This window comes from Mauremys reevesii, linkage group 4 (genome assembly GCF_016161935.1).
Source record: "Mauremys reevesii isolate NIE-2019 linkage group 4, ASM1616193v1, whole genome shotgun sequence".
NCBI classification, from domain to species: Eukaryota; Metazoa; Chordata; order Testudines; family Geoemydidae; genus Mauremys; species Mauremys reevesii.
This window is the reverse complement of record NC_052626.1, coordinates 149571930-149592033: the sequence shown is the minus strand read 5'-3', so window position 1 is coordinate 149592033 and position 20104 is coordinate 149571930. Positions and strand designations below refer to the sequence as shown.

General features: G+C 52.7%; 1 protein-coding gene across 1 annotated transcript in view; it reads right to left on the bottom strand.

The window, feature by feature from the left end:
• Positions 1–20104, bottom strand: part of LOC120404123 (RING finger protein 112-like) — an 89965-nt gene that overhangs the window by 6891 nt on the left and 62970 nt on the right. The window lies entirely within an intron of this gene.

The following is a 20104-nucleotide window of genomic DNA, read 5'->3' as shown; positions in this document are numbered from 1 at the left end:
CACTCCCTGCAGCACAGCGCCCCCTAGTGCCGCACGGGGCATCGGGGCCAGTCCTGGCTGCCAGGGGAAATGTCCCCTACTGAGCCCCCAGACTGTGCTCTGCAGCACAGCGCCCCCCCCCCAGGGAACCCCCCAACCTGGTAGGAGCTGAGCAGCATGGACATGGCAGAGAGTTTGATGCTCGTCTCCTTGTTCCTTTCAATGTCCATGGAGCCCTCGGTGTCGACCAGCAGCACGGCCACCTGGGGGGGCCAAGAGTGAGAGCCCCAGGTCAGCTCCCGGCTTCGTCCAGCCACCCACGACCCTCTGCCCCCGGAGCTGCCCCCTGCCCAGCCCCCCTGGCACCTGGCAGCTCATTCTCACCTGCCCCAGTGTTAGCTCCCTCCTCTCGCTCTTCTCCATTGCCCCCCGTTATCTCTCCCCTGGGGCCTCCTTCCCCACATCTCCATCCCTTGTTCCCTCTTTATTTCCCCCATTCCCTCTGTTCCCAGCCCTCCACCCTGTTCCCCCTTCCCCGTCTCCCACCACCCCTGGCCTCCTCCCCCTCCCTCTGCACCCCCAATGCCCCCACTCACCTTCCCCCCCTCGGCCGGGACCCAGAAGGGCTGACTCCAGGCCCACACCCCTTTGGTAACTCGCTGCATGTCCGCGCGCCACTCAAACCCCTCCAGGGGCTCGTCTTCCCGGCCCATCCATGCCCCGTCCCTCGCGTCCTGCCGGACAGGAACATGGAGGGACGGGGTCAGTGCAGGGGGAGGAGAAGAGTGACTGGTCCCCCCACACCTCCAGACTGTAAGCTCTGGGAGGGGGCTGGGGGGTAATTGTACTAGGGTGGGGCGGGGAGGATACATGGTGATGGGCGTGCTCAGTTTCTGACAGATAACCAGAGAGACACAGACACGCTGCATTCCAGACAGACACACAGCCAGAAAGACAGACGTGCTCGGGTTCAGACAGACAGACGGACAGACAATATTATCAGACAGTTCCAGGCAGACAGGCTGACAGACATGCAATGGAGGGGGTGTGCTCACAGACACGTGTGAAGCTCTGACCCCCCAGCAGGGGGCAGGATGGGGCCGCTCACACCCCAGCTCACTTCTGCCCCCGTTCACACTCACTGGGCTCCAGAGCCGGCGCAGCAGGTAGTTCAGCAGGAAGGATTTTCCCCGGCGCTTCACCCCGACGATGGACACCAGGCAGACGGGGGCGTCCCCCACCCCACCCTGCTCCAGGCAGCGGCTCAGGGCCTCCTCGTCCAGGATCAGGTTCTCTTCCTCGTCTAGATGCACCAGCTGCACCGGGCGCCCCATCTCCGGCTGAGTCCCCAGCCCCTGCTGCAGGGACAGAGCCAGGTCAGAGCTGGGACCTGACCCCTGAGCCAGCCAGTCCCTGCCCTGGGGCTGGATCAGAGGCAGCGCTCCCTGGAGGGGAAAGGCCCTTAGATTCTTATTGGGACACACTGAGTGGGAAGCAGATCACATCGGAGAGGGCGCAGCAGGGGAGAAAGGAAGGCCGGGGGCAGGAGAATGGACAAGAGGAACAATAGTGCCACGGGCACCAACACTGAGAGTCAGGAGGCTGATACCGGCGGTAAAACGACTGCATGTAACTGGGTGTGAAATCTGAGCAAAGCCAAGCGGAAGCAGTGAGGTGTCTGCTCAGCAACGCCAGGAGCCCGGTGACAAAAGGGAAGGAGCTAGAACTACAGGTGTAGGACGGGAAACCAGCCATGACCGGGGTACAGGAAAGAAAGAAAGAAGGCAGAGGTGGCGGAGCAGCATTGTGTGTTCATGACGAGGTGGAGGGGGAAGAAATGGGAAGGGATGAAATGGATAAAACAGAATCTGTTTGGGTCAAAATCACTGTGGGGAAGAAAGATACCAGAGGCACCGCTGGGATAGTGTCTTGGGGCTGCTACAGACCCTCACGATCCAGTTTGGATATGGATAGAGTCCCCTTTCATAGTCTGAATGAAATAACCATCACTGGGAATTGTGTGACCATGGGAGACTTTAATTTTCTGGACAGAGATTGGAGAAGTGCTGCTCATCATGGCAGGGCCCAGAGAATCCTGGAGGTGACACAGCTGAGAGATTTTTTCATCAGTGACCAAAGCAAGAAGAGGTGACGCCAGTTTAGATTTAGCCTTGGTGAGTAGCGAGGGCCGCACTGAACAGCCTTGGTTCGAGTGACCGTGAGCTAATTCAGTTTAATTGAATGGAAGGATAAATCAAAACAGGTCGGCAGCTGGGGGTCCTGGATTTCAAACGGGCAAACTGGAAAAATGAAGGGAATTAGGTAGGTGTGACATTCTGAGTGTAATATAATATCTCGCTGAAAGGTGACAGGGCCAGAAAGAGTTAATCAACTCACCTCACCGACTGACCTGACCCATGGGGGAACCTTCAGGACTGGTTGGGTAGATCTGTAAATGAACAGAGCTTTGAAATGCAGCCGGCATTGTTAGAGATCTCAAGGGGAGATGTTTGCTCAGGGCTTGCGATGTCAGCAAACAAGTCTTGTCTATCGCTATAACTTTAATTCAAAGATCAAAAAAGGAATATTAACATTTATGATGATACTTGAGTGAAATAGTATTAGTGTCTCTGTCTCGTTGCAGGTTGTGGTAACCTGTATCTGAACTGTTTAATGGATAACTTACCCTGTGCTAATTGCCAGGATGTTTGGGAGAAGGAGAGTTCAGCCTATTGTTTTCTCAAGTGGAAAGGCTGCTGGAAATGTATAAGAACCTGGGACACGATCCTGCTTCATCTCCGATCTACTCTGGGTTTCAAGAGGGGGAAACCTTAAGCCACAAGGATTGAGATCCCCAGTCACTGACTGGAGCCACCCTGAATATGGACATTGGATTATAACCTATGGACTATTTCTAAAAGGACTTTTGGCAACTACAAGCTCATCTCTGCTGTGTATCTGAACCTCAAGAATTGAATTCAAGTCTGTCTGTATATTAATCTTTTAACCAACACTCTCACTCTTTTCTTGTTTAATAAATTTTAGTTTAGTTACTAAGAATTGGCTGTAGCGGGTATTTTGGGTAAGATCTGAGTTATAATTGGACCTGGGTATGTGGCTGATCCTTTGGGATTGGAAGAAACTTTTCTTTATATGATGAGAGAAGATTTTCAGGAATCATCGTCATATTGAAGTGTGTGTCTGGACAGAGGCCTGAGGCTGGGCACTTTAAGGGAACTGCGGTGTTTGAACTTCTGAGTAACCAGTGAGATACTAGAGAAGCTGTTCTGTGCTGGTTGGTAAATCTAAGTATTGGAATAACCCCCAGCTTCTGGGGTTTGTCTGCCCGGTTCTAGTTGCAGTTCACCCTGATTGAGAAACCTCAGCTGGCTCCCACAGGCAGCACCGTCACAGTAGGGAAGTGACCTGGCCTGCAAAGCTGAAGGATCTGGATGTGGAGGAGGCTTGTCAAAGATGCAGGAACTCTCTGGAGTCTGCACCCAGGAAGAAGCCCGTAGGGAAGGGTTGCTGACCAAACTGGATGAACCAGGATCTGAAAGAGGTGATTCCGTGTAGGGATAAAGTGAGAGCTGCCAAAGGCCAAGCAGAATTTGAACTTGCAAAAAAATTAAAATCAACAGGAAAAGGTTCTTGAGCCTTATAAAGAAAAAGAAAAGAAGGAAAGAAGAAGTGGGACCGCTAAGCGCTGAGGATGGGGTGGAGATAAAAGATACAGGCTGCGTGGGCCAGCACCTAACGATAGAGACATGGCCTCAGATTGTAATAAGCGTAATGAGAAGCTTGTGGCAAGGTGGCTACTGAGAACAAGAATACGGGAGTAGAAATTGTCCCTGAATTGGCTGAAATGGAAGCCAGATTCAAACAGCTTAATGGGGCCAATCTGGGGGGCCTGGATCATCTCCATCCATGAATATTAAAGAACATGGCACATGAGATTTGTAATTAATCTGTAAAAGTCAGGGGTTGTATCTTGGGTCCTACCAAATTCACAGCCATGAAAAACATGTCACGGATCGTGAAATCTGGTCTCCCCCCTGTGTAATCTGATCTTGTGTGTGCTTTTACCCGAAACTACACAGATTTCATGGGGAAAACAGCATTTCTCAAATTGGGGGTCCTGACCCAAAAGGGAGGTGCAGGGGAGGGGTTGCAAGATTATTTTTTGGGGGTCACAGTGCTGCCACCCATAATTCTGCGCTGCCTTCAGAGCTGGGCAGCTGGACAGCGACGGCTGGTGGCCGGGAGCCCAGCTCTGAAGGCGGCGCCCTGCCAGCAGCAGCAGCACAGAAGTACGAGTGGCAATACCACACCTGCCATCTTTACTCCTGCGTTGCTGCTGGCAGCGGCTCTGCCTTCAGAGCTGGGGTCCCGGCCAGCAGCCGCCGCCCTCCAGCCACCCAGCTCTGAAGGCTTCAAGACTGAGCTTGATAAGTTTATGGGGGGATGGGATGATGGGACTGCCAACCACGGCATGTAGCCGATCTGTCACTGCTAGCAGCAAATATCCCCCACGGCCGGAGATGGGACGGGCTGTGAGTTACTACGGAGAATTCTGTCCTAGGGGTCTGGCTGGTGGGTCTCACCCACATGCTGAGGGTCTAACTGATTGTCACATATGGGATTGGGAAGGAATTTTCCTGCAGGTCAGATTGGCAGAGACCTGGGTGGGGGGTTTTGCCTTCCTCTGTAGCATGGGGCATGGGTCACTTGCATGTTTGAACTAATGTAAATAGTGGAGTCTCTGTAACTTGAAGTCATTAAACCATGATGTGAGGGTGTCAGTAACTCAGCCAGAGGTTCGGGGTCTATTACAGGAATGGGTGGGGGAGGTTCTGTGCCCTGCGATGTGCAGGAGGTCAGACTAGATGATCATGATGGTCCCTTCTGCCCTGCAAGTCTGAATCTATGCCCCATTTCCCACCCTTCTCAGCCAGCCAGTCCCCACCCTGGGCCCAGATCAGGGCTGGCGCCCTCTAAAGGGGACAGGCCCCTTGTCCCATTCCCTGATCCTCTCAGCCAGCCAGTCCCTGCCCTGGGGCTGGGTTGGATCCAGCATCCCCGACAAGAAAAAGGTCTTTTCCCCCCTTTGTGGTCTCACTGGCTCCGTCTCTTCCTGCAGTGCTCAGTGATTTTCTCCACCAGATTTTTGACGTGTGTGTCTGGGATCATCCTGCCCGTGGAGCAGGGAGCCCGGCACTCGGGGCAGCGGGGCCCCTGGGCTGAGACCTCGCTCCAGTGAGTTGAGAGGCAGCCCCGGCAGAAGCTGTGGCCGCACTGGATGGAGACAGGGTCCTCCAAGATGTCCAGGCAGATGGAGGAGGTGATGTCCTCCCGGAGTCGCTCCATCCCAAGATGCTAGAGCAGGGGGGCTGGGAGCCAGGATTCCTGGGTTCTGTTCCTAGCTCTGGGAGGGGAGTGAGGTCTAGTGGTTGGGCGGGGAGCTGGGAGCCCGGACTCCTGGGTCTATTGTTAGTTTTCACCACTTTGCTGGGTAAGTTTCCAGTCGGTTGCTGTGCGCTGGGCCACTCCCATTTTTGGGCAGGGCTGGCAAGTGTCTCTCTGCTCCTGGGGTTTTGGGATTCCTTGGGGACCCAGGAGTGCAGAGAATGACACAGCCCTTGCTGCCTCCCCCCCCCACATCGCCCCAGCTCAGCCCGCTAGAAGCACCCGACCCCCCAGGACTTGGGGTCAGCCGTGGGGTGAGACTGTTCAAGCCGGTCAAGGGACCTTGGAAATACCAGCTGCAGTTGTTCCTGTTCTTATTAGAGGGGGGCTGCCTTGGGGCATCCTGAATCGCCCCCCTCCCTTCCCCCCCGCTTACAGGGCACTGGGGCTCCTGGACAAAGTGCATCTGGCCAGAGCAAACCGTGCCAGTGCCCCTGATGTCTGACCCACAGCCCCTGCCAGCACAGTGCAGCCCTGCCCCCCCAGCTCTGCTGGTGCCCCTCACTCCCGACCCGCAGCCCCTGCTAGCCCAGCCCTGCCCCCCCCAGCCCTGCCGGTGCCCCTCACTCCCGACCCGCAGCCCCTGCTAGCCCAGCTCCCCCCAGCTCTGCCTGTGCCCCTCACTCCCGACCTGCAGCCCCTGCCAGCCCAGCCCTGGGCTCCCCTCCCTCACAGCTCTGCCGGTGCCCCTCACTTCCGACCCACCGCCCCACCCCAGCCCAGCCCTGCCCCCAGCCCTGCCGGTGCCCCGCCCTCCCGACCCGCAGCCCCTGCCAGCCCAGCCCGGGGCACCCTCTTCCCACAACTCTTCCCCTGTAGCTCACCCTGATGAGCCGCGTCCCGCGCCGACCCCCCGGTTAATTCAATGTCTCCGTTTGTCTCTGGGTTTCCCCCTCTGCCTCCCTGGCTCTCCACGTGTCTGTCTCTGCACAGAGCCCGGCTGGCCGCTCCCTGCTCAGTTTCACTTTCACTCTCATAGAATCATAGAATCTCAGGGTTGGAAGGGACCTCAGGAGGTATCTAGTCCACCCCCCTGCTCAAAGCAGGACCAATCCCCAACTAAATCATCCCAGCCGGGGCTTTGTCCAGCCTGACCTTAAACACCTCTAAGGAAGGAGATTCCACCACCTCCCTAGGTAACCCATTCCAGTGCTTCACCACCCTCCTAGTGAAAAAGTTTTTCCTAATGTCCAACCTAAACCTCCCCCTCTGCAACTTGAGACCATTACTCCTTGTTCTGTCATCTTCTACCCCTGAGAACAGTCTAGATCCATCCTCTTTGGAACCCCCTTTCAGGTAGTTGAAAGCAGCTATCAAATCCCCCCTCATTCAGCTGAGAGCAGCGGCACAGGAGCCGGCGAACAGGGCTGCTAACAGGGGAGTTTGAGTGGGAGTTGACAGGGGGAGGTGGAAGGTGCCGTGCGTGCTGCGTTCCCCAGGTGGGAATGCTGATAGAGGCAGAGACAACAGCAGCCATGAGCCCAGCAGCAGAGGATACCATGGGGATGATCGCATGCAGCAGCTGCGGTATGTACATGGTCCTAGTGGGGGTGCCGGAACGGAGGTACATATGCATGAAGTGCCGCCTAATAGACCTGCTGGAAGAAAAGATCCGGGGTCTGGAATTGCAGGTAGGAACCCTGGTAGAGTTCAGAAGGGGGTTTGAGCAGCTGATGGAGCAAAGGCAAGCTGTGGCTGAAGGGGAATGCTCAGGAGTGCAGGGGGAAGCAGGGGCTAAGGCCTGCGAGGGGGGAATGCTGGATGGGGAACATGAGCAGTGGAAGCATGTGACCGTGAGAAGCAGGCAGAGGAAAAGGAGAGCCAGTGAAGGAGAAATAGAGCTAAGGAACAGGTTTGAAGGTTTGGAGAATGAGGAAGAGGTACAGCAGGTGGTAGCTGACGCTGGGAGGGCAAGGAAAAAGGTGAGGAGCCAGGCTAGTCCAATAGAAAGAGGGGAGGAGTCGATGGAGGTAGCACCAAGTTTGGGCCCAGGGAGGATGCAGGATGGCTTAAGGGGAACCACAAGGGATGATAGGAATGGAAGGAGCTTGCAACCAGGGGGAACGGGGGATAGGTTAGCAGACCGCACTGTCCCCAGGCAAAGGCAGGTCTACGTGATTGGGGATTCCATACTGAGAAGGTTGGACAGGCCTGTGACCAGGGCCGATCCGGAGAACAGAAGGGTGTGCTGTCTACCGGGCGCTAAAATACGGGATGTGGACCTGAGGTTGAAAAGGATCCTAAGAGGAGCAGGTAAGAACCCGTTGATCATCCTTCATGTAGGAACGAATGACACGGCTAGATTCTCGCTAGAGAGGATCAAGGGAGACTATGCCAGGCTGGGTAAGACGCTCAAGGAAATTGAGGCTCAGGTGATCTTCAGTGGGATCCTACCTGTCCCTAGGGAAGGGCGCCAAAGGGGTGACAGGATCGTGACGATAAATAGTTGGTTGAGGGAGTGGTGTTACAAGGAGGGCTTTGGGATGTATGGGCACTGGGAGGCTTTCGGGGACAGAGAACTGTTCTCACGGGATGGGCTCCACCTAAGTAGGGAAGGAAGTAGAATTCTAGGAGGGAGGCTGGCTCATCTGATTAAAAGAGCTTTAAACTAGACATTGGGGGGAGACGGTTGGGAGAGGTCCAGGTACTCTCCGCGCCAAATTTATACATTGAGAGGGAAAACAACAGGATAAGAACGGATATAGCCAGAGGGAGGGGTTTGGACATAAGGAAGGGGGGGGGGGGCGGATACTAGACCGACAGGTCATACTGGTAGTACTGTGTCCCTACCAAGTTGGGTAACAAAGGTGAGAGAAGCCAAACAGCAAAAATTAGGATGTTTGTTCACCAATGCGAGAAGCCCAGGTAACAAAATGGAGGAATTGGAGCTCCTGGTCCGAGAATTGAAACCGGATATCGTAGGAATAACCGAAACATGGTGGAACGGTAGCCATGACTGGAGTACAGGTATGGAAGGGTATGTGCTGTTTAGGAAAGACTGAAACAAAGGTAAAGGTGGGGGAGTAGCATTGTATGTCAATAATGAGGTGAAATGTAACGAAATAACTAGCAATGCAATGGATAATACGGAGTCTGTTTGGGCAATAGTCACATTGGGGAAGAAAACTACTAGAGCCTCCCCTGGGATAGTGATTGGGGTGTGCTATAGACCGCCGGGATCTAGCCTGGATATGGATAGAGAGCTCTTTAATGTTTTTAAGGAGGTAAATACTAATAGGAACTGTGTGATCATGGGAGACTTTAACTTCCCGGATATAGATTGGGAAACAAATGCTAGTAATAATAATAGGGCTCAGCTTTTCCTAGACGTGATAGCTGATGAATTCCTTCATCAAGTAGTTGCAGAACCGACAAGGGGGGATGCCATTTTAGATTTGGTTTTGGTGAGTAGTGAGGACCTTGTTGAGGAAATGGTTGTAGGGAACAACCTTGGCTCGAGTGATCATGAGCTAATTCGGTTCAAAATAAATGGAAGGATAAACAAAATTGCATCTGAGACTAAGGTTTACGATTTCAAAAGGGCTAACTTTATTAAATTAAGGTGACTAGTTAGGGAAGTGGATTGGACTAACATATTTAGGGATCTAAAGGCGGAAGACACCTGGGATTATTTCAGGTTGAAGTTGCAGGAGCTGTCAGAGGCCTGTATCCCGAGAAAGGGAAAACGGCTCGTAGGTAGCAGTTTTAGACTGATCTGGATGAGCAAGCGTCTCAGAGGGGTGATTAAGAAAAAACAGAAAGCGTACAAGGAGTGGAAGATGGGAGGGATCAGCAAAGAAACCTACCTTATTGAGGTCAGAGGGTGTAGGGATGCAGTGAGAAAGGCCAAAAGCCGGGTAGAGATGGACCTTGCGAAGGGAATTAAAACCAATAGTAAAAGGTTTTTTAGCCATATAAATAGGAAGAAAACCAAGAAAGAAGAAGTGGGACCACTTAAAACTGTAAACGGAGTGGAGATTAAGGATAATCTAGGCATGGCACAATATCTAAATGAATATTTTGCCTCGGTCTTTAACGAGGCTAATGAAGGGCTTAGGAATAGTGGCAGAGTGACTGATGGGAGGGAAGGTGCGGGGGTAGACATTACAGTATCCAAGGCAGAAGCCAAACTTGAACAGCTTAACAGTAGTAAATCAGGTGGCCCGGATAATCTTCATCCTAGAATATTAAAGGAATTGGCGAGTGAAATTGCAAGCCCGTTAGCGATAATTTTTAATGAATCTCTAAACTCGGGGGTTGTACCGTTTGACTGGAGATTAGCTAATATAGTTCCTATTTTCAAGAAGGGGAAAAAAAGTGACCCGGGTAACTACAGGCCTGTTAGTTTAACATCTGTAGTATGCAAAGTCATGGAAAAAATATTAAAGGAGAGAGTAGTTACGGACCTAGAGGTCATTGGCAATTGGGACAAATTACAACATGGTTTTACGAAAGGTAGATCGTGCCAAACCAACCTGACCTCCTCCTTTGAGAAAGTAACAGATTTTTTAGACAAGGGAAATGCGGTGGATCTAATATATCTTGATTTCAGTAAGGCGTTTGATACGGTACCGCATGAAGAATTACTGGTTAAATTGGAAAAGATGGGGATCGAAATGAAAATCCAGAGGTGGATAAGGAACTGGTTAAAGGGGAGACTGCAGTGGGTAGTATTGAAAGGTGATCTGTCGGGTTGGAGGGAGGTTACCAGTGGAGTTCCTCAAGGTTCGGTTTTGGGTCCGATTTTATTCAATCTATTTATCGCTGACCTCGGAACCAAAAGTAGGAGTGGGCTGATAAAGTTTGCGGATGACACGAAGTTAGGAGGTATTGCCAATTCAGAGAAGGATCGGGATATCCTCCAGGGAGACCTGGATGACCTTGTAAACTGGAGTATTCAATAGTGAGAAGTGTAAGGTTATGCATTTAGGGATGACTAACAGAAATTTTAGTTATAAGCTGGGGACGCACCAGTTGGAAGTAACGGAAGAGGAGAAGGACCTCGGAGTCCTGGTTGATCGCAGGATGACTATGAGTCGGCAATGTGATGTGCCCGTTAAAAAAGCTAATGCGGTCTTGGGATGCATTAGGCGAGGTATTTCTAGTAGAGATAAGGAGGTGCTAGTCCCGTTATACAAGGCGTTGGTGAGACCTCATTTGGAGTACTGTGTGCAGTTTTGGTCTCCCATGTTTAAGAAGGATGAATTCAAACTGGAACGGGTACAAAGAAGGGCCACTAGAATGATCCAAGGAATGGAAAGCCTGTCGTATGAAAGGAGACTTAAGGAGCTCGGTTTGTTTTCCTTAACCAAAAGAAGGTTGAGAGGAGATATGATTGCTCTCGTTAAATATATCAGAGGGATAAATACCAGGGAGGGAGAGGAATTATTTCAGCTCAGTACTAATGTGGACACGAGAACAAATGGATATAAATTGGCAGTCGGGAAGTTTAGGCTTGAAATTAGACGAAGGTTTCTAACCATCAGAGGAGTGAAATTCTGGAACAGCCTACCGAGGGAAACAGTGGGGGCAAAGGACCTCTCTGGCTTTAAGATTAAGCTTGATAAGTTTATGGAGGGAATGGTTTGATAGGACAACGTGATTTAGTCAATAGGTCAATAACGTGCCACCACTGGTAATTAGTACCGAGGGTCAATGTTGGGATATTGAAAGTCTTTTTCCTGAGTGTCTGGCTGGAGAGTCTTGCCCGCATGCTCGGGGTTCAGCTGACCGCCATATTTGGGGTCGGGAAGGAATTTTCCTCCAGGGTAGATTGGCAGTGGCCCTGGAGGTTTTTCGCCTTCCTCCGCAGCATGGGGCAGGGGTCACTTGCTGGAGGATTATCTGCTACTTGAAGTCTTTAAATCAGGATTTGGGGACTTCAACAGCTGAGTCAAGGGAGAGAATTATTTCAGGAGTGGGTGGGTCAGCTTTTGTGGCCTGCATCTTGCGGGAGGTCAGACTAGATGATCATAATGGTCCCTTCTGATCTTAAGTTCTATGATTCTATGATTCTATGATTCTTCTCTTCTGCAGGCTAAACAATCCCAGTTCCCTCAGCCTCTCCTCATAAGTCATGTGCTCCAGCCCCCTAATCATTTTTGTTGCCCTCCGCTGGACTCTCTCCAATTTATCCACATCCTTCTTGTAGTGTGGGGCCCAAAACTGGACACAGTACCCCAGATGAGGCCTCACCAGTGCTGAGTAGAGGGGAATGATCACATCCCTCGATCTGCTGGAAATGCCCCTACTTATACAACCCAAAATGCCGTTAGCCTTCTTGGCAACAAGGGCACACTGCTGACTCATATCCAGCTTCTCCTCCACTGTAACCCCTAGGTCCTTTTCTGCAGAACTGATGCCCAGCCATTCGGTCCCTAGTCTGTAGCCGTGCATGGGATTCTTCCGTCCTAAGTGCAGGACTCTGCACTTGTCCTTGTTGATCCTCATCAGGTTTCTTTTGGCCCAATCCTCTAATTTGTCTAGGTCCCTCTGTATCCTATCCCTACCCTCCAGCGTATCTACCACTCCTCCCAGTTTAGTGTCATCTGCAAACTTGCTAAGGGTGCAGTCCACACCATCCTCCAGATCGTTAATGAAGATATTGAACAAAACCGGCCCCAGCACCGACCCTTGGGGCACACCGCTTGATACCGGCTGCCAACTAGACATGGAACCATTGATCACTACCCGTTGAGCCCGACCATCTAGCCAGTTTTCTATCCACCTTACCGTCCATTCATCCAGCCCATACTTCTTTAACTTGCTGGCAAGAATACTGTGGGAGACTGTATCAAAAGCTTTGCTAAAGTCAAGAAATAGCACATCCACTGCTTTCCCCTCATCCACAGAGCCGGTTATCTCATCATAGAAGGCAATTAGGTTAGTCAGGCATGACTTGCCCTTGGTGAATCCATGCTGACTGTTCCTGATCACTTTCCCCTCCTTTAAATGCTTCAGAATTGATTCCTTGAGGACCTGTTCCATGATTTTTCCAGGGACTGAGGTGAGACTGACTGGCCTGTAGTTCCCTGGATCTTCCTTCTTCCCTTTTTTAAAGATGGGCACTACATTAGATTTTTTCCAGTCATCCGGGACCTCCCCCGATCACCATGATTTTTCAAAGATAATGGCCAATGGCTCTGCAATCTCATCGGCCAACTCCTTTAGCACCCTCGGATGCAGCACATCCGGCCCCATGGACTTGGGCTCGTCCAGCTTTTCTAAATAGTCCCGAACTACTTCTTTCTCCACAGAGGGCTGGTCACCTCCTCCCCATACCGTGCTGCAGAGTGCAGCTGTCTGGGAGCTGACCTTGTCTGTGAAGACAGAGGCAAAAAAAGCATTGAGTACACTAGCTTTCTCCACATCCTCTGTCACTAGGTTCCCTCCCTCATTCAGTAAGGGGCCCACACTTTCCTTGACTTTCTTCTTGTTGCTCACATACCTGAAGAAACCCTTCTTGTTACTCCTAACATCTCCGGCTAGCTGCAACTCCAAGTGTGATTTGGCCTTCCTAATTTCACACCTGCATGCCTGAGCAATACTTTTATACTCCTCCCTGGTTATTTGTCCAATCTTCCACTTCTTGTAAGCTGTTTTTTTGTGTTAAGACAAGCAAGGATTTCACTGTTAAGCCAAGCTGGTCGCCTGCCATATTTACTTTTCTTCCTACACATCGGGATGGTTTGTTCCTGCAACCTCAATAAGGATTCTTTAAAATACAGCCAGCTTTCCTCGACTCCTTTCCCCGTCATGTTATTCTCCCAGGGGACCTTGCCCATCAGTTCCCTGAGGGAGTCGAAGTCTGCTTTTCTGAAGTCCAAGGTCTTTGTTCTACTGCTCTCCTTTCTTCCTTGTGTCAGGATCCTGAACTCGACCATCTCATGGTCACTGCCTCCCAGGTTCCCATCCACTATTTCTTCCCTGTTTGTGAGCAGCAGGTCAAGAAGAGCTTTTCCCCTAGTTGGTTCCTCCAGCACTTGCACCAGGAAATTGTCCCCTACACTTTCCAGAAACTTCCTGGATTGTCTGTGCACTGCTGTATTGCTCTCCCAGCAGATATCGGGGTGATTAAAGTCACCCATGAGAACCAGGGCCTGTGATCTAGCAACTTCTGTTAGTTGCTGGAAGAAAGCCTCGTCCACCTCATCCCCCTGGTCTGGTGGTCTGTAGCAGACTCCCACCACGACATTACCCTTGTTGTTCATACTTCTAAATTTAATCCAGAGACTCTTAGGTTTTTCTGCAGTTTCATACTGGAGCTCTGAGCAGTCATACTGCTCTCTTACATACAACGCAACTCCCCCACCTTTTCTGCCCTGCCTGTCCTTCCTGAACAGTTTATATCCATCCATGACAGTGCTCAGTCATGTGAGTTATCTCACCAAGTCTCTGTTATTCCAATTACATCATAGTTCCTTGACTGTGCCGGGACTTCTAGTTCTCCCTGCTTGTTCCCCAGGCTTCTTGCATTTGTGTATAGGCACTTAAGATAACTCGCTGATTGTCCCGCTTTCTCGGTATGATGCAGGAGTCCTCTCCTCTTGCACTCACCTACTCGTGCTTTCTCCCGATATCCCACTTCCCCACTTACCTCGGGGCTTTGGTCTCCTTCCCCCGGTGAACCTAGTTTAAAGCCCTCCTCACTAGGTTAGCCAGCCTGCTTGCAAAGATGCTCTTCCCTCTCCTCGTGAGGTGGAGCCCGTCTCTGCCTAGCAATCCTTCTTCTTGGAAGACCATCCCATGGTCAAAGAATCCAAACCCTTCTCTCCGACACCATCTGCGTAGCCATTCGTTGATTTCCATGATTCGACGGTCTCTACCCTGGCCTTTTCCTGCCACAGGGAGGATAGACGAGAACACCACTTGCACCTCAAACTCCTTTATCCTTCTTCCCAGAGCCACGTAGTCTGCAGTGATACGCTCAAGGTCATTCTTGGCAGTATCATTGGTGCCCACGTGGAGAAGCAGGAAGGGGTAGTGATCCGAGGGCTTGATGAGTCTCGGCAGTCTCTCCGTCACATCCTGAATCCTAGCCCCTGGCAAGCAGCGCACCTCTCGGTTTTCCCGGTCAGGGCGGCAGATAGATGACTCAGTCCCCCTGAGGACAGAGTCCCCGACCACCACCACCACCCTCCTCCTCCTCCTCTTGGGAGTGGTGGTCGTGGAACCCCCATCCCTAGGACGGCGCATCTCATGCCTTCCAATCAGTGGAGTCTCCTTCTGCTCTGTTCCCTTAGATGTATCATCCACTCCACCCTCTGCCCTAGTACCTGCGGAGAGAACATGAAAAGCAGTTTGCTCACCTGCATCTGTGTTTCTGGTACATGGATGTTTCTGGTACTCTTTCCTCTTCTGGAAGTCACATGCCGCCAATTATCCTCGCTGGCCTTCTCTCCCCGCTGCGTAGCCTGCTCTGAATCTTCAGAACATTGTGCCTGCTGAAGCTGATCCTGACGTCTATCCAGGAAATCCTCATTCTCTCTTATGGAACGCAGGGTCGATATCTGTTTCTCCAGACCTTGAATCTTCTCTTCCAATATGGAGATCAGCTTGCACTTCGTACAGACAAAGTCGCTTCTATCCTGTGGAAGGAAGACGAACATGGCGCATCCTGTGCAGGTCACGACAGCGGATCGCTCAGCATCCATAGTCTCTTCCTTCTAAGAGACTCCTTACTTGTGGCAGAAGCTACTCAGAGAAACCTGCGAGAGGGGGGCCTCAGTAGGCTCTCTCCAGGCGAACTCCCAGGCAAACTCCTTCTGTTCACCTCTCTGCTGTTCGCCGCTCAGCTGGTTCGCAGCTGACTGTCTTTTTATAACAGTCAGGCCCAGCTGGAACAAAGCACTCCCAGGTCACTCTGGTCAAACAGGCAATCAAACAATCAAGCACACGGTCAAACTGCCAAACTGTCCCCTCAACAGACACTCAGATACTCACCAGCGCAGTCCCCCTAATGCAGCACTTAGCGTACCTCTGCTCAGAGGGATCCCAGGCAAACTCTTTAGTTCCGTAACCAGAGCCATGAGCCCGGCTGGGCTCTTGGGGCGGCTCCCTGGAGCCGGTTGGTTCTGCAGGGCCCCAGTAGCTCTGGATGGTGAACGGAGCCGAGTCCTCGCTCCAGTTCTCTTTACCCAGAGGCCTCCCTGCCCTGCAGGATGCCCCACGTGGACTCCCCTCCTAACCCTGACGAGTCTGGGCCCCGGGTTCACCCCAGTCTGGCCGTGGGTCGCTCAGGAGAGGGACCAGGGCGTCCCCACCCCGGGGCGCTCGCTCTGCTCCGGCCACTTCCCCGACCCACTGGCCTCTGCAGTGAGTTCAGACCAGCCGCCGTGGTGAGGAAAATAAGGGGGAAACGGGAAAAGTTAAAGGAACAAGGGGCCCCACCCGAAGGGCCCAGGGTGACTAGAAACAACCATCTCTGGGGCTGAAAGGAAAGTCACAGGCTGCTCCTCACACGCCCCAGCCGCCTGCCCCGGCCCTGGCTGCGCTGCGGTGACACCACGGGTCAGACACTCGCTCTGGCGGTGCCCACACGCCTCAGGCGCTGGCTCCGTGGGAGCGCCGGGGCTGGAGCACCCAGGGGGGAAAATGCTGGGTGCTCAGCCCCTGCCGGCAGCCCCCCATCAACACCTCTGCCTCCCCCCAGCGCCTCCTGCCTGTCAGTGGGCCCCACCGATCAGCCCCTGCCCCTGCCTCCCAGCACCTCCTGCCTGCCACCGACCAGCTGTTTCCCGGCGTTAGGAGGTGCTGGGGGAGGGGGGAGGAGCACCTCCTAATGCCACGAAACAGCCCTGCCGACCTGGCGCTCCTTAGGGACTCGCTGGCAGTGACGCCTGGGCAGGGAAGGGGCTAACAACTCAGCCTGGCTTATCTCCAGCGGGTCCGGAAGCCCCACACGGCTCCCTGGCTCGCTCTGCATGGGACTGTTACCCCAGGGCGAGGCCAGGGAATCGGGTCTCCCTGTGTTTAATGTGCTTCAAATGTAGCGTGAACCACTCCTGACACATCAGCTGCGAGAGGGGTGCGTGAGACCCTCCCGCGGGCAGAGCATCGCCTCCGACCACGACGGATCCCCCTTGGGCCCCTTTTTCTTCTCTGATACAGCCTCAGACATCTCAGCCCAGGGCATTCAGCTCAGCTCAGCCCCGAGGGGCCCGGTTCAGAGTCTTTCTGTGGGAGCTTTTTCCTTTGGCCCTGCACAGGCCTGCGGCGGGTCCTGCCTGTAAACACGGGGCTGGGCCGGCGGGAAGGTGTCGATTGTTCTCACTCTTGTCTGAATCATGATGTTTGGATGCAAATCCCTTCCCCAGCATCATGACCTTTGGCCCCAAATCCGCTCCTGCTGCGTGGTGTTTGGCCCCAAGTCTCTGTCCAGCAGCATCATGTTTGGATGCAAATTCCGCCCCTCCCCCACTTGTTTGGTGTTTTTTCACGGTTTTTTGGAATTAGTCACAATTTTGGACGGGTTTGTTGGCAATCGCCCGGCTCCCACAGCTTTGGAACACGATAGTCGGCATTTTGCGTCTCTCTTGTGACAAACCCCTCAATGTAACTGTCCTTAACTTCCGGCAGACAAAGTGGGGATTTTCTGTAATATTTTTATGAAGCCTCAGTTTCCCCAAGGGGAAAACAGGGCTAAGTTTACTCTCAGGCAGACCAAGAGACACAGGGGTGTGTGTGTTGCCTCACCGTCTGGGAGGAATGAACAGGGTCATTAAGGGACTGGTTGAAAATGACTCAGATCAACTAGGGGTCCACAGAGACGAAGTACGCTCCAAGGACACATGGATCAATGGTCAACAGTGGGACGTTGTGACAAGGGGGTGGTGAACTCAGCATGGCCCTGCCTGATGAATTCAGCACGGCCCTGCCTGGAGAATAAAGGACTCAGGCCGGGTCTACACTGAGAAGTTAAGTTGAACCAGCTACGGTGCTCAGCGGTGTGAAAAATCCTCCCCCCAAGTGACATGGTTAAGCCAACTGAAGCCCTGGTGTAGACAGTACCAGCTCGATGGGAGAATTCTTCCAAAGCGGAGGGTGCAGCACCACTTATGCAGAGCCATGACCCCCCCCCCCCCACAACCTCTGCCCCCCTTTGGTGAACCATCAAGAAGATGGTCTGACAGAGGTGTCATATACCAGCCTGGGTGTGTCTGTGTCGCACAGGACAAAAATCCCAGAAAGCCCATTGAATGGGCAGGTTCTCAGGGACGTGATGCTGGACACGTCAGCCAGGGTGCTGGGGCGGAGGTTCCCAGGGAGGTGAATGAACAGGCCACGAGGGAACGGCTGGGATCCACCCGTGGGAAGAGCTACAGAAAAGTTGCAGGCCCCTCTGGTGAGTGGAAACCCAGGGCTGTCCTTCCGAGAGAGATCACTTGGTGATTCCCTGTTAGGTTCACTCCCTCTGGGGCACCTGGCATTGGCCGCTGTCAGAAGACAGGACACTGGGCTCGATGGACCTTTGGTCTGACCCAGTACGGCCATTTTTATGTTCTTGTGTGCCAGTGAAAGGAAGGGCAGGCCGTGTGTGTCTGTGCTACTAATGGCACGTGATGGGACACACCCAGAGTTGGTGTCAGAGGAGCAGCCAGAGCCCTGTAACCATGACACATGGCAAAACAAGATCTTTCCCCTTCCTGGCCTCACTCTAGGCAATCGCTGATCCATTTTAGTGGAAACTTTCCCCAAAACTTCATCTGGAGGCAGACACTTGGCCTGGGAAATTTCAGCTCAAACAGTTACAGTTTGGCAAAGTTACAGGCAACTGAAAACAGGGTCTTGAAATGGAAAGTGCTGGGCAACCTTGACTGGTGGCGTCTCTACCAGCCTCACCTATAATGAGACAGAGAGAAAAGATATAGAGATGAGGACAGAGCTGACAGGGATCGCTAGAGACCAGGACTGTAGAGAGGGGACATGAGTAGAGAGCTGGACAGAGCCTTGTCCATAGATAGATCTAGCCAGTTAGTGAGGTGTTTATATCACACCCGTCTTCACACTGCCCGGATAGTGACACTGTCACACAAATAAGCCTGTTAAATTCTATTGTAGCACCTCCGATCCACCCAGTTACCCCCTTTAGCACCAGTCTCCTTTCAGCTTTCGAGGGTCAGGCCTGGGTTCTTCTGGAACCCGCGTCACACTCAGCAGGGTTCAACTTCTTTATTTTCCACCCACATGAATGTATTTGGTGGTGCCTCCATCCCCTCGCTCCTTCCTGGCCGGGTCATCAGGGCGGCGTGGGAGGAAAACTCTAACCACAGGGTAACCCCTCTTACCACACAGTTGGAGACTTCCAAGAAATAACACAACCACACAAAATGTATTGGACAGAGTCATTATGTTAAACAGGAGACAAATATAACATAACAGGGTAAAAGACAATTCTCAGGGTCGTTTGTGCCCACATTGATAATAACTGTAAATTTCCCGAGTCCTATGTAATAATCAGTGTCCTGTTGGTACATGTTCCTTATAGGGGCCCTTGATGGCCTGTGGCCACAATATCTCTGTGCAGCAGTTAGCGATGTTGCTGCCTGGGCTCCGAACAGCCCCAAAGACTCACAAGTGGGAGAAGGTGGCAGGTCCCACTGCAGATTTAATAGGCAGCAGGTATTAAAATCCCCAAAGCTGCTGACTCCCTGCCTTGAGGACACAGTTCAGGGACTGGGGGTCTCCCCAACAGTGTCCCTGATTCGCTAGCTGAAGGATGGTGCCCTCACGACCCCGTGACGGAGCCTCAGGTTCAGATCTGGCTCTGGACTCCTCAGTCACTGCAGAGGGGCTGATCTCTGCTGGCCGGCGGCCTCTGTTCCCAGGATTTCCCCTCCCTGCAAAGGGGTGCAGGGCTCAAGGTGCAGATTGCAAAACTGTACTAAAAATCCTAACTTCAGTCCCGTCCCCAGCGCTCAGACACACTCCAGCCGGTGGCAGCCCTGGACTAGCAGCCAGAGCAGAGCTGGCCACATGGTGACTGAGCTCACCTGGGGAGCTGGTGGGGAGGGTCCCCAACAAAACTCTGTAAACTGGGAATCACCAGCTGCCTGGGACAGGGGCCGAGTGAGCTGGAGCCCCCCCTCCCCGGGCATGTTTCCCGCTCGCTCGGCCAGCCCCTGTCCCGGGCAGCAGAGTCCGGGCAGCGAATGGGTGGTTGGTGCCTCCCAGCCAGGCTCTCTCAGGCAGAAGTGGCTCCTGCTCCCAGCCCACTGCCAGCGAGAGCGGAGATGTTGCTGGGAGGGAGGTGCAGTGAGAGAAGGACAGAGCCCTACATTGAACGACCAAAGTGACTAACACCAGGCACTTCTACTCAGTGTCGTTGCTAAAGACCTTTTCCAGACACCAAGACTTGTAACATTCAAAACCCAGTAGGAGAGCACGTCAGTCTCCCTGGTCGCTCAATAACAGACTTAACAGTGGCCATTCTTCGACAAAAAGCCTTCAAAACCAGACTCCAATGAGAAACTGCAGAACGGGAAATAATTTGCAAACTGGACACCATCAAATTAGGCCTGAATAAAGACTGGGCGTGGCTGGGTTACTACAAAAGTAATTTTCCTCCTTTGATATTCACCCCTTCTTGTCAACTGTTGAGAATATGCCACTTTCACCTTAATTGAATTGGCCTCGTTAGCACTGACCCCCCACCTTGGTA